A 15297-nucleotide genomic window follows, 5' to 3' on the forward strand; every position below is an offset into this window, starting at 1 on the left:
ACTAAAGCTTTAATCAATTTGGCGGTGTACCAAAGGCCATTAAAGATATGAAGGGACTGTCTCACTGCCAAAAACTGCAGCCATTTTCTGATGTTGGGCACCTGTTGCTTCCCTGACCAGAGCTGCTCAAGTTTCAGATGAGGACTGTCTTCAAGTCGGCACAGCCCGTTTCATCAGCTAGGAGCGACTGTGAAGTGAGCTGTGCTGTATCTCTGGGTGGCTGAAGGGCTAAAGATACATGGTCTACACCTGAAGGTAGGTAGGTAGGTAGCCTTCCTTTAAACCTTGAGTAAAGTCCACCAACTCAATGGTTGTTGGTCTTTCTCCTGGGAGGGGGGGAAGGCGCGGCAGGGAAAGTACCTTCTTATACAAAAACCTCTTATTTCCCCCAGCGTGATGGGAAGCACGCATGCACCAACTCCTGCCAATGCCCTGCTGGCAAAAGCAGGTGACCACCATCACTTCCCTTTAAATCTTAAAAGCCCAACTGCAAAAGTGTTTTTCATCGTTATCCTATTGTTTAATCTGTTCTGGAGTTGCTGGTTACGGCCAGAGTGTATCCTTCTGTTCCCTGCACTCCCTGGGGTTGGCACAGGAGATTGTGTTGCTGCTTTTCTCTATGTCACAGATTTACCCATTATCTACAGATTGGGGCCATTAAGCGTCCTGAGAAAGTGCACGGGCGGCAGGCACAGCTGCCCCGGCTGGCCGAGGGCCCATAGGATCAGCGTATGTATTAATTACAGCTTTTGTTACGCTTTTTCCCTTAGGTCCAGGAAATTGAAGCAAGAAGTTAGTAAAATGCAGTCATCCATGCTTGCTGATTTATTGTTTCAGGAAAATAAAAACCTGACAGAAGTTTGGAAGATTGTGCCTTTTGTTTGGGACAAGCCTCCAACTTCCTTGTTCGTGTGTAAAAGATTTCATGTTTGTGAAAATTAAAAGCAATGGTTGACAAGGTCCCTTGAGCAAAATCAGCCACAAACTAGAAAATATATTAAGGATGCTTCTGGGTTTAATATAAATCAAAATTTTCCGAGCGTAGTTGCAGAATGTAGAAATGCTGCCCTCGCTGGTGGTTGCCCACTTCACGAGTCTTAGTAGCTCACAAAGAAACTAAAACAAAATGGGTGATATTTTTTTATCATACAGACACACAAACTCAAGATTCTTGGGGTTTGGGACTTAAATAATGTTCATCGTTGAGACAGACTTCATCAGCGTTCCTTGTTTTTGCGATCTAGTCCTTTTGCCTGGGCAAACAAAACAGTCTCTGAGGAAGGATAACGGAGCAGGACATCGGGGTGTCCATAGGACACGTCCTAGGCTCATGTAATTGTTCATCTAAAAGCATGGTTGAAAGATACTGGAGAATCAAGTTTAGCCTTTTATTTAGATTTCATGAAAAGTGGCTTCAAGACTGAAAATCACAGGGAAAATTTCTATTCATTTGTTAATTGTTGTGCCTGAATGCAATCGGTTGCTGTCAGCATTTGCATCTTGCGTGGCGGTGATACCCCTGAAACAGGCAGTGGGGATAAAACCAACCCAGGCTGCTTTCCTGTGCTCTCTCAAGTCTGTGAGAAGTGCAGAGGCAGCAAAGGCATGTATGGATATTAATTTTAAGACTGAAAAAAGTAAGTATGAAAAGAATATCCATTTGTACAAAAGCACATCCACCAGGCGCTCTCTGCTAATTGTTAGCGTAGAAAACAAATGAGGAAAAATAACGGCAAAACACAACTTTCATTTGTATTTAGGATCGTTGCAGGCAGATCTCTAACAGTTAAATGCTCCCTTTGCATGGATTTGAAGCTGCCAACCTACAGCAGGTTTCCAGTTTGACTACCACCACGTAGGCTTCCACCGCAGTCATTACTTTCCTGTCGGCGTTTGGGGCCAGACAAAGGGTTCACGAGGTCTCGAGGAACAGCGTGTGGTTTTTCCGGCTAGTAGCACCATGTGTGATACCTACCAGCAGCTCTTGAATACTCTCGGATTCTGGCGTTCTCCCTAGTCTTTAGATATAAACCATCACCGCAGTGCTGGTTCCAGCCATTCATGTCTCTTGTCAATATAAAATTGTAAAAACAGAGCTAAGGCAGCTGAACCTCCTGTCCCGTGTTCCCTGACTTAGCGAACCTCACCTTCTAGCTTTTAAACGCTGTATTTAAAAGTCGTGACCGCAGAGCACACAGATGTCCTCAGGTTGGTCGCATGCTGCTTTTGTTTATCAGGGTTCATGTAGTTCCATCCCCTGCAAAAAAAATAAATACAGCAGCAGATGCTCCGTGGCCTTTGTTAAAGTGTTTGTCTGATCCCTGAAAACAGAGAACTCCTTGTACTCACTTAAGTAATAATCCTAAGTACTGCTGAAAATTTTTTTCCAGCATTTGATTTTTATTGGGTGCAAAGTACAAATGAGTTAGCTCATAGAGCTCGCGTGTGTGATGGCTCTGCTTTCTGGATTTTGTAACTAGCGTGTCAGCTCACTCTCAACACTTGTCAGTAAGCTGTGCCTCAGCTGTGTGCAACACGCTACCGTAACGTGCTTCTCGCTTTTGCAGAAAGTGGGAAGCACGGGGAGCTCGTGGGGGCCTTACCGAGGCAGATTTCATTTTCTCCTGTGGAAGAAACAGATACATTTCCATTTTACTCAAACTGAAGGGATCAGGGTTCTTTGATATCATCTGCCTTTTCCACAGAGTGTAACACAGGTTTAGTACAAATTAAATAATAGCATGTTGTAGGATTTTGCATAGAACTATTGAATCCTAAAATAATTCCGGTTGGAAGGAACTTCAAGAGTTGATCCAGTCCAGCCTTCTGCTGAGAGCAGTGTCGTCACTGGGTTTGGGCATGCCCTAATGCTTGCAGGTACAGTTGGGTTGGTTGTTAAAATAATTAAAAAAAAAAAAAAAGTTAAATGGCAGTATTTTCTTTTCTGAAATACCTTCTTTCTCCTTTGGTTTGTCAGTATTCTGTAACAGCCAGGTCCTCTTACCCAGACTTTCAGATCTTGTCTACAAATATGTATCTTCTTATTTGTGACTCTTCTAAGCTTTTTATTTGCTCAAATTATCCTGCAACTTATATTGTCTTTACAGCATCTGTCTGAGGGTTCTTTGGTCAAACTGAGGTGAGAGAGAGCAACTAAACTGACAACTAAATTGGAAAGGTGGTGGATTATGTGCCAGCTATGTTTGGAGTCAAAGAAATAGTTTGAGGCAACAGGCTTAACTCAACATCACGGAGAAGTTTAGCCAGGTATTTTGGTAGCTCTGGGTTTAAAATTTGTTTAAAATTTTTGTTTAAAATTTGCTGAAATATGATATAGAAAGCACAGTATTCATCTAAACCTTCTTTATGTTTAGCATACAACGGCTGAGATGGTTTGCAGGTTAAAAATTATCCCTTCGCTTAATGCAGCATTTTGATGGAGAAAATATTTATACGTATTATAAATAAACCTTGGCCTCCCAATGAGAGACTGCAGGAAAACTGAAGAGTGCACGTTAGTTAAGAACTGGATAACAACAAAGGAAAGCTACTGCTTCAGAGCCAGAAACCGGATCCAACGCCATCAGCGGCAAATTAAGAAAGCCTTACAAATGATGTTTGTGTTATGATGTTTGGAGTAACGAGACAATGCAAGGAACAACGTGATTACAGAGATCTGGCCCCTACATTGTTAGACGGATCCCTCCTCCAAAGCGTGCGCGGACATTTCGCCAATTGTCCCCGCGCAGGCGCTCGGTGCCAGCGCCACGCAGGAGGGTACCGTGGGGAGAGCAGAGCATCCAGGATTTGTGCGAGGGCTCGCCCGAGGAAGGGAGGAAGAGCTCATCAACGGGGGTTGGATGAACGTGTACTGATGTGATGCGGCCTCAAAGTAAACTACAGATCAGGACAGCAAGCTCGGGAGGAGCCAGGAGAGTGTCCTGCCAGTAAGGAAGGCCAAGAGCACCCGGAGCCTCGTTAGCAGGAGCCGAGCCAGTAGATTGAGGGAAGTGATTATCCCTCTCTGCCCAGCACTCGTCAGGCTGCGTCTAGAGTGCAGCGTCTGCTTCCCCGAGCCCCCTCCAGTTCAAGACAGACGAGGAGGTGATTGCAAAGGTGCCGCCAGCCTCTCTGGTGGAGCAAGGCAGGAGGATGGAGGCCACAGGCAGAAACCTGAGAGCAGTTCTGACCTGGTACCAGGAGATCTTTGCTCGCCAGGAGGGCAGTGCAGCAGGGAGAGGCTGATGCAGCAGCTGTGAATTTCTGTCCCTGGAGGTTTCCAAGAACCACCTGGATAAAACCCTCAGCTGCCTGGCCCGACTGCACACCGATGCTGCTCTGAGCAGGAGGCTGGATCGGAGACCTCTGAGGACCCTTCCAGCCCGAATTCTCCTATGATTTGAACTCATTTCCAAACTCACAGGGGTAGAACAGGCTGAATTTTTAAGCTCTGGTGTTCAGATGTTCATGCAACAATATAAATCACGGCTCAGTGCTTCTAGATGCTGGAGGTTTTCTCTTGTGAGCCACCAGCAAACAGAACAGAAAGTTAGATTGATTTTTGTTACATGATGTTTTCCTTTTGATATGGAATAAAACCCCTTTGGCAGCTTCTTAATCGAAGCCATTCACATTGGATCAGCATGCTGCTTCAAGGGGCAGGAAAGGATTCGAGGCAGGAAGACCCAATTAAAGCACATTGACCATTAGCCCACGCTCATGTTTACTACCTTGCTCACGAGCAAGTAAATTGTAAATGTTTGCCTGCCATGTGGTCTCGCCTTTTCTTCTGCAGTTTTGATTATAAAAATGTTCCTGTTTAAAAGACATATGCCAGGGAATACAGTTTTGGGCCCACTGCCCCTTTGAGCACAGGCAGCCCCGCTATTTAACTTGTAACAAAGAGGATTTTGGTGGAAGCTTTTTGATAAAAGATTGGCAGCATATCAGAGGACCAATTTGACCATGCGATGTGAACAAAGATGTCACACTGGGTGCTTAAACTTCTTACCTTTCCCTCTAATTATACTTCTTTAAATGATTATGAGTGAAATATAAGCTAGAATGCCATTGCCTTTAGAGTATATGATATTTTCAAATAGTGACTCAATTAAAGAAGTCATTAATTTTTTACTTTTAGCATAATCCAGAGAGTTGACTGCTTAATGAGGCACGAGGCAAAATAGCAGCAGTTTAAAGTAATAAGAATTCGGAGTTATTTGAAGAATTATTAGCTTTGAGCACAAAATCTGTAGAGATAAGAAGCTTGGACTGTTATTTAACCTGTTTGGTTTAACCGGGACAAAAACACTAGCTGTATTTTAAAGTTGCCTTCTCTTTCATGTGAGCGGCAGGCAGTCTAGTACAGCGAAAGGCAGGTTGAGTGTGAAGAAGGGTAGAGTTCAAATAAATAAATAAAAAATATTAAGAGCTGATTAAAGGAAGGTAAGGGGTAGAACACAGATGTGAACATCCCTCCTTATGTGTTTCCCGCTTAGCTGGGTTTGGTCTTGCTTCCTTTAACTGCTGGGCTTTGATGTTTCAGGGTAGAAAGCAGACGCCTACTTTACCTAGGCCTTTGTGTTCAAGGCAGCGTTGACCCTTTGTCTAAGAAGTGCTCAGGCAGGTTATAAATCTGTAACATTGCACTTCACCTTTTGTGTCTTGCTTAATGACCTTTTAAAAATAAATGCAAAATAGCTGAAGAAAACAGTATCGGCAATGGAAAAGCTGACACGTACGCAACCTGAGCTCTGATTTTTGGAGATCGCTCCAGTCTGTTAAACAAAACTTCTTTTTCTTTGCTCTGTGGTTTTAAAAAAAGAAAAAAAAAAGGAACAAGGGGGCCGGGGGAGTGTTTTCTTAGCTGAGTTTGCTGTAAACTGCCTGCTGGAGCAATGCTGGGCAGAGGTACTAGCCTACAGAAAGAGGCTACAGTCATTCATATATGAAAATAGATTCTCTGCACGAATATCTGCTATTTTGTTTTCAGAAGTCTGTGGAAAGCTGTTGTTCTAAGGGGCTCTTGCAAGAGCCATTGGAAGTGGCATGGTTTATTTCTCTTGCATAAAAATAATCATTTAAGAGTCTCATCAGGCTCTTTTTCTGTTTCCCACAGTACTAAATTTAATGTACGTAGCCTTGATATGAAAAAATATATGATAACTTTTATCTGAATCCATGAAAATATATACTATTCCAGAGGAATGTTTTACTATAAAATGTTCTCCATCTGAATGAAAGGAAAACTGAAGGTTCCCACCATTTCAAACCAGTAAAATAATTTATTTTGGTGATGATCATAACAGGTATTTTGGATTCCTGTGTACAATAGTAAAACTGCTGACATTATTTTCTTTTGTTTATGTATTTTGCTTAAAATAAAAGGTTACTCCAAAGGAAGGTATTTGAGGAAGAATACTTGCAGAGAGAGGCCAGATTTATTTTGGCTGGCTGTTCTGGCCTGTCAGCTTGAGAACAACCTGCACAATTTACAGAGACCTTCAACCTGCTTACACTTGCCTTTACCACACTTACTTCTAGTGTAGAATACAGACCCTAGCTGAAATGGCTTACGCTGGCAATCCCCTGCAAGCCGTATCAAATATTTTCCCATAATTTTACTACTTAGCTCCCCCACATAATTGGAATGCCAAAACCAGAATGTGTTATGGGCAGGTCACTTGTACTATTTGCAGTTTTTCCACGTCCACACTTGCACACTCTGGCTCCGAGTGAATAGATTCCAAGTGAACCAGTTTTCGAGTGTCCTCACAGCCTTTATTCCTGCTGGGATTCTTTCAATGGTTGGAGTTATCTATTCTCACAGTTTAACTGGAAGCCTTGCAATTCACCTGTGTTTTTGCTCAAAGCCACAGCCCTCTGATGAATGTTATAAGGTCAGTCTGAAAAATGACTTAGATACTCTAACTTGTCACAGCACACGATAGCTGGCAGGGCGGCTGTGAAGCTCTGCTCTCTGCACAGGTTCATACCCTTCATATGCTACAAGGCTGTGTTAACTTCTGGGTGCTGTGCTGTACCCTGTATGGGATGTCATTGCTTTTGTTAGGCCCCTAAATGAATTTTCATTTCAGAATATTAGTATTTTCGTCTAGCAGTTGCACTGTGCTGCTGGAGAGACCCTCACGTGTCAGGTTATTCCCTGGCTGTGCGCTTCAGCCTACCAGCTTTGGACCTTTGGCCTTTGCATAGATGATCCTGCCAGGGCTACAGATTCACGCCATAAATCACTTTTTGATTTAATTTGTAAAAAACATCCTGCTTTAACAAACAGTGTTCCAGACAGATTTGGGTTAAAGTGGTGTTGATGCTGTGAGACCAAGTGCCTGACTCTGGAACCATAAAGAGTGGAGAGCAGCTCTCTTGACAAGTGGTGGTCTGGGGGGAGCAGTGCCCTTTGGTGTCATTCCCAATACTGTCTTTGAATCCCTTGCTTTTCTGCTAGTCTGTGCTAGAGGTGCTGGGAACCCATCTTCAGAGTCCAGTAGGCATTGCTGCATACTGGTAAAAAAGTCAAACTCTCATCCCAATAATAAGCCTGAATAGCCGTGAGCGTTTGGATTGCCTGCCTTCTGCCCCAGTGAAGATTGAAACTTAAATATGAATTTAAAGTAATTTCTAATGGAAATTGTTACAGGTCAGTAAAAAAAAAAAAGCTATTATAGTAGTTTCTGTAGGGGACAATTTCTTCCAGGCTGGCTTGCTATTTATCTTCATCTTTTTGAACAAAAAATTTGATTTGAGTCAATTTTTGCCACACTTCTCGAACCTCCTGTCCCAGAATATCTTGCAGAGAGCCAATGAACTGATAATCAGTGAAGCTGCATTTCTGTATCACGACGTGACAGGCGGGAGCAGCAGGCTGGGTTTGGGGAATGCTGCTAGCAGTCTGATTTACAATTTGCATCTAGTAAATGCCGTTATAAAATCTTATTTGTATGTGATTGAGCCTTTCAGCTATAGGTGAAGGCAGCTACCTACTCCTAAAACTTAACCTTTCCTTCTCATGTACAATGTAGCTGTATATTACAATATCCTCCCTGTATCACAGAATCACAGGTCGGAAGGCACCTCAGGGATCGTCTAGTCCAGCCTTTCTAGGAAGGGCATGTCTAGGAAGAGGATGTCTTGTATCCTTCTACATACAGAAGTCTGGAGTTGTGCAATTGTCTCCTGCCCATTTTATCTGAGTTCCCATGACTTCTCCAATCTGCCAGAAAAGGCATAATTCTAAGAGTCAAGGGTTGTATTGCACAGCGGGTTTGCTCACACGAAACACTGGTGATGGTGCAGCTTTTCAAAAAGTGGGGAAAAAGTGCAAGGGGTGGGAGGAGAGAAAACTGCTGTCCTTCCAGCATGAGAAATAACATTACTTATGGTAGAGTACTCTTAGAAGTCATCAGTGACAGTCAAATTCCTCTTAATAAGAACAAACAGTGCCTCTGATCAAGACCATGCCATAAGGAGCTTCTTATTTGTATTACTAAATACAAATCCTAACCCAGGAGGAGTGTTCAGAGCGTTGGTATAACAGCACTACCTTTTCTTAAATTCCCTTCCAGGTAAGCCTGAGGACAAAAAAAACAAACAAACAAACAAAACCCCAGGATTAAGCTCAGGTGCAGAAAAGCAGACCAAGCCTTTACGGAGCGTTCAGTGCAGAGAGCACGGTACAGTGCTGTATTGAAAATGATCTATTTGCCACCGAGCATCCTGGGATAATTGAATGCTCCGTAATGAGGGCGCAGGGTGTGTTAATCATTCCATTTCAGCTTTCTTGACAGGAACTTGGCAGTAAGTTGCAGCAAAACAGGCACTGATACTGAAGTTTTTATTACTGCTGCCTATGCCACTGGCAGATTTTATTATTGTATTGTTCTTCCCAATCTTCTAAATGGAGAAGCGAGTTACACCATTGCTTCTGCCAGCTCTGCTGGGGACAAATTTTGCAAAACAGCTTTCATAAAGTAAATTTTTACTTTCTCATGTGTTGGGTTGGTTTTTTTTACCTCGGTCTTTATTACTTTTATTATTGTTGTGTTGTTGTTATTATTATCATTATCATTATTTTAAGCATCTATTTAGTCTGTTTAGCCAGAAAGTTGAAAACTCTAGGGAGCTTTATCTTCTGGAGAAGTCAAGACTTACTTAGCCGTATATGTCATAGTCAAAGGGGGGGAAATGAGCTATTGGAAGAGTTAATTCCTTTTTATATAGCTTATTGCACGTGCTCTTTTTCGTTTGTAAACAAATTTTATCTGTCAGAGGTGCTTCTGTGTATATGCTTCTGTTGTACAGACCCTTTATAAACTTCCTGTGTCTGTTGCCTCATGTTGGCAGAACAAGCCACCGGGTTTCACCAAGCTGACATCCTTTTCTTGAGGCTGAATCTGTTACTTGCTGAGAAATGGTCAGGCGTGAATTTCTCTTTTTAATACATGGATTGCCTGTTGTCCTACCAACTCTTCTCTGTCACAATCTCAAAATACGGTTGCAGTAGAAATTGCACTGATTTTTCAGGTGTATTTCCATGTAATCGGAATGTTTGTGTTTTATGAGCTTTAATAGCTGTTTTTTTTAAATAAATCAATCTTGTTCCATAACACATGCATTCATATCTGTGGGATCATAAACCCGAACTTCCCGTTTATGCTCTGGCACTACAATATTAACAATCAGGACAATAGAAACCCCTTTCAGTTTTTTTTATATGAGTGACACTGGAGTCCTTTTTGGAGCGCTTGGTAAGACGCCGTGTTCTCTGCTAATCAATCTGTTGTAAAACCATTGAAGTAAATGGAGCTTTGGCAATTTTTCTGCTTACAACCTGCTTCGCAGGCTTATCTGAGCTCTCTACACACAGGGACGCTCCTCAGACTGGGACTGTCCCAGCACCCAGTTCCCAAAATGTTTGAGCTGTATCAATGGTTTGGAGCACTGACGTTCTCTGAGGACACGGAAATTAATGGTGAATTATCCCATTTACTGATATGTGTTTGGAATGCAGTGCTGCACAGAAAGCTGAGTGCCATCAGCGGCAGTGAATTTCAGCTGAAGGGGCTGGAGGACCAAGACCTCAGCACCTCGGTGGCTGACTTTTTGTCTTTATCCTGCTTGTTTAAGCAGCAGCTTTCCTTTACCTTAGGGAGCTTACCGTTTTTCTTCCAGGTTTATTCATAGGTTTGGCAGTGGCTGTTGGGTTCCAGGACGTAAAACACTATGTTTTACTGCATGTAAGAAAGCATTTTGGGAAGTGCTGAGAGTTTAATGTACAACAAACTCAAATGACTCTAGGTTTTCAAAGATATAGCATTCTCAATAGAAAATGGCTATGATTTATTTAGGGCTTAATCTCAACATCAGCACAATCAGCAAAATGTAAAACTTCTGCCTTCCTTTCTCTCTCATAAATTCTTCATAACCACACATATCTGGAAACTAATCCATCAAGATCTTTCTCCTACGTGCTGGGAACAACGAGCAGTCTTAATAATGTGGGAAGCGAATGGGTGTTGACATTATGAAGGTAATTTCAGTAGATGGAAACTAATAGAATTTTGTGAGGTTCTCTTCATATGATAAAAAGAAAGGGCATAGAAATGTTTAGCTAGGAGGAGACAGATTATAAGAAAACAAAAACCATAGTTATTAAAATAGTGTCAGCTGTTTGGACTTTTTAAATCAGAACTGTGTTTGAGTACTAGAAGTCTAAACCATTTCAGAAGATATTAATAGGTAAAAGATAACAAAATAACCCAAATTTATTACAATTTTATACCTTTTATAATATAACTTTAAATGCAAATTACATTCAACTGCAAGAAAGGAAATAATGTCCCAAAGGCATTTCAATTAATTGCTATAGTTAATTACACTCATAATTTTACTTCTGTGACTAATTATAATCAAGTTTTATGAGTATATACGGATTTATTTCTGATACTAAAAGCCCCAAACAGCGGGTTATTTTTAGGAAATATATTTAAACTTCGTAATGAAAACTGCATGTTCCCCTTCTCGACAGTTGGCTTGAATGAGTTGTATCTGTGTCCAGAAAGTTTGGAGGGCATCAACAAGACAAACTGCCCGGGCTTTATCCAGCCTGGCTGAGCCAGGTCGCTGTGGCCCCGATGATACTGCTCTGTTGCCCGTGCTCCCAAATTCTCTGATTGCTTTTTATCCTGCGATGGACACCAAGTCCACACCGGTGGCCCCGAGGTGTTGGCCGGCTCCACCAGTGGCATCTGGAAACGCATTAAAGATGTTTCCCCGAACCCCTGGAGCTGCCAGTGCAGCACTTTGCCGCAGGCTCCTCAACCAGCCCAAAGAAAGGGTACTTTTGAGGGCTTTTCTTGCAGTGTGATGTTTGCTGCCGCGTCTCTGCCACCCGAAGCCCCAGGGCTGCCTGAAACATGGTGGAGAAGGCAGCGCCCGGGTGTTTTACCCTCCGGGACGAGCCCCCAGCAGATGCCCATGGCAAAGGGGGTTGCCCGGCTCGTTGGGCTCCCCTCAGCCTGACTGAAAGGGGCCCTCAGAAGATGGCGGCCAGCAGCAGGTGAGGTCTGCAGGTGCCCGACCCCTGGCCTGCTACGTCTGCTGTGCTGAGAGGGTATTCTTCTCTTTTCTCCCCTTTTTTTCTTTTATTCCACCCCTCTTTTTCCTTTCAGTTCACTTTTTAAGTGGCAGGAATACCCTGCCTGGCATTTGAAGCCGACGTTGGTGACAGTGGTGCTGCAGCCTGCCCGCCCGCCACCTCAGAGGGGCTCTGGCCCCAGCCTGGCCGCACTGCCACTTCCCACAGCCTGCGAACGGCCTAGCAGTGAGTCAGTCCTGCCTGCAAAGGAGATTACAGATGGGGAAATAGTGCTGAGCAAAACAAGGTGCACAAAGACTTGCTATGCTGAGCACTGCCCTGGGGTATGGGACACTTCAGACGGGCGGCGCGGTGCCTCGCTTGCTTCCTTATGGGTGCGTCTCCTTGTGTTGAAACAGATGCTTTCATAAGGCTCTGTAAGCATCAAGTGAGAGATGCAGCATCCCAGCAAGGTGGGTTTCAGGTGCTCCTTGTGGTGTATTTCCACAGGTGATGCTGCTCCCCATGAGATCATGGTCAGCCACATCGTCCCCTGTGTCTGTGGGGAGCAGCCCGCCAAGCTGGGCAGCGTGGTTACCTCGGTCTCGGGTTCCTCATGTGTGTCTCTTCAGTGCACTCAGCTACAGTTTTCTTGGATTTTCCACAGGTATATATTAATTTACTAGTAAACCCTGCATTTCCTTTTTTCTTTTTTCAATTTATGTATGATTTTATCCTATACAAAACATTTTCCACAGCCGCCTCTGGCTGCACAGAACTACCGTGACATTTTTTTCTCTGTTATAGAACCTTCTCTCAATCCCATGTCATTTGTAGTGCTGACTGAAAGAAAATCACCATGTTGACTCTTAACTCTATTGAAAAGAGCCTCACATCTCCCAGCATAGTAATTTTTGTGGCGGAGTGTTATCTCCTGTGCAAGGTACAGCGATAGGCAATGGGCCTCCCTGGCTGTGGATCAGGGATGGTTGATGTTACACCTGGTACTCACACATTTATTAGACTGCAAAGCCATCCTGGGAAGCTAGGTAGGCTTCTCTGTACCCTTTTTTGATTACAGGTGGATGGAGGATATTTTACCTGGATTTGCTGTGTGCCATCTCTTGAACAAGAAAGCTGCTGGCTGTGCCGGCAAGTGCTGTCTTCCCTGTGAAATGCACTTCTGGATGGGCAAGGGAGGAAAGGAAAAAGCAAAAAGCTTTATCCTTTTCTCCAAGTGGTCATGGAAAAATAGTTCTCTACAGAAGATTGCATTTTGAGCTCCTGTTTGTCAGCAGGAGGAGCTGACCATACAATGAAGCTGGCAAGTTTGTTCCAATTCTTTGTGGATAATGTAAACATATTTCTTTTGAGAAATGGCTAGGTTTCCTTGTCTCTTTCTGCTTCCTGAGAAAATGTTTTGCTGAAAACATATTGAATTAGGAATTTTTTTTGGTGCCTGCCGCCTCCTGTCATCCCCCTGCTCCCCGCTGATTGTCAGATGATTGTGATAGGAGTTAAGCCGGGCCTGTTTCCATATGGTAGATTGGCTCCTTCACCTCTCAGACCTCTGAAGGCTTGCACTCAAATCAAGGTCTGATCCAAAACTGGAAAAGGATTGCTTTTTGGGTGCATTATACAACCGCATGTATTCTCAGCTGGGTGTATTTTGGGGAGGACCTACTAAAGCCTGGCGAGTCCCTCGCTCCTGTTCAACCTGGCAGTGAATGGACTCTACCACAACTGCCGTTACAGGCAAACCCTAAACCAAAATGCAAGCTGCCTCCAACGGGCAGAGTTCTCGCAAGCAAAGCCACATCCAAACCTTGATAATCCCCCAGAACGTTTTGGTGTTTGCACTCTGGAACCCGACCACTTCATAACATCTGGTTTTCTGCAGTCCAAATGCTAGTCTACCTCTGAGATGATTCAGACTGACAAAGACCCCCCCGATCTTTTTTGTTTTAACCCTAAAACATATATCTCTAGTAAATTTTAGTTTCTAGTATTGTTTCTTTTCCTATTGTACTCCAGTTTTCAGTCACAGAAGCTAAGCGGTCTTCAACTCTGGCTCCAACATGTGTGAAATGTATTAGCAGAGTTCTGTGTTAACTTTTCTGTACGTGGGAAAATACTGTTCTTTCTGGGTCTTTCTAAATACCCCTGTTCCTTCCCCCGCCCTTTCCTGTATTATCACAGCTTGGCTATTAGTTCTTCAGGAGTTACTGTTGCTTCCTAGTGTCTTCGCAATACAAGAAGTTTCATGCCAAACGTAGCATAGACACAATTCTTGAAAATCTGTGCCTGAAGCTACCTGTGGAACAGCAAATTATTTTTCCATAACTATCTTCACAAAAGAAAACCAAATGTCCCATTTCAAGCCTTCCTGTCTTTTACTGTTTTTTTAACTGAATAGCTTTTGCTGTAGATCTGTATTGATTTACTGCATCAATACTAGTCCTGTAATTGTCACGTCCCGCACCAGAACAGAATGTGTCTGCCTGGTTGCAAAGAGATGCCTCTGACAAAGAACAAATTGAACTAGATCATTGACACAGATGCAGATTGTAACATTTCCCTTTTCCTCCTTGGCATAAAATTCAGATTAACTCAGCAAAAATGGTCATACTTGTCTATTCAGATTCTGTTCATGCTGAGGTTTGTGCAGAGGGGTTCTTACAGAGGACAAACCAGCTTTTCAGCAGATTTTTTGTTTCTTTCTCTTAGTTATGTTTTCATATATTTCATAGTAAATAAGATCCTCCCTTGTCATAACTAATTGCTGTAAATGCTCCTCTCTATCCACATGGTAAACTGAGGTGGAAGAACTTAGTGGAAAGTTGCCCCCGTGAATCACTAGCAATAAATGACAGCATACCCAGATCTGCCATCATTCCTTCTAATTCATGAGAATCACCTCATGAATTAGTAAATAATCTGAATAGAGAAGGATGGTGGGCTCTTACACATACTCCCAGTAGATGCAGGGGGCTTTTTTCATGCAAAAGGCACTGTTCTCACTAGAGGTAGCCCGAGGAGTATTCACAATGCTGGTGTCTAAAACAGGAGCTCCCAGGCCTACAGGACTTTTGTATGTGATTCTGTTGTTTGCCATGTTGTTTGTAAATCTTGACAGAGAAATCAAATATGAGCCTTTCAGAATACTTCCATTTATTGCTTCTTGTAAAACACCCTGAAAACAAAGCATCTTTCCTCTTAATCTCTCGATGCATTCTCTACTTGTGGGATGTTGAGGGATGTAGCGGACGTAGCTAACGCAGAGATGTTCAACATATGGGCAAGTGGGCAACTGTTAGTCCTCGTTAACTAACAAGCCCAGTGTTTGTACAGAGGTGAAGTTACACTGGGTAAATTCATGGTGCCCTTTACTTCACTGTTAGGAATCTGCCTGTCCTCTACCTGACGGGCGGGGTGTGTGCAGCAGCCCTGCTGAGCAAGGGGCCGTACTCAGAGCAGTTTCGCTCTGTGTAGTTAACACCCAGGTGACCCCTGTGAAGTGAAATCTCCAGAAGCCTATTAACATCAGAAACATCTCAACGTACTGCAAATCCCTCCCTCTCCGCCTCCCCCCAAAATGCAACCCCAACCATAAACATTATGAAGAAAATAGGGGGGAAAAGTCACATTCCTTTTCTGAAGGAGCATTGTGTGGATTCCCCTTCAGCAAGGACAAAAGAAAT

General features: G+C 43.2%; 1 long non-coding RNA gene across 1 annotated transcript; it reads left to right on the forward strand.

The window, feature by feature from the left end:
• Window positions 1-135: 135 nt before the first annotated feature.
• On the forward strand, window positions 136-5816 carry LOC142065999 (uncharacterized). The gene is made up of 3 exons (XR_012663594.1): window positions 136-255; window positions 3108-3267; window positions 3375-5816. It is a non-coding gene; the product is annotated as an uncharacterized LOC142065999 (long non-coding RNA).
• Window positions 5817-15297: the final 9481 nt, after the last annotated feature.

The sequence above is a fragment of the Phalacrocorax aristotelis genome, chromosome 18, assembly GCF_949628215.1.
Source record: "Phalacrocorax aristotelis chromosome 18, bGulAri2.1, whole genome shotgun sequence".
Taxonomy (NCBI): Eukaryota; Metazoa; Chordata; class Aves; order Suliformes; family Phalacrocoracidae; genus Phalacrocorax; species Phalacrocorax aristotelis.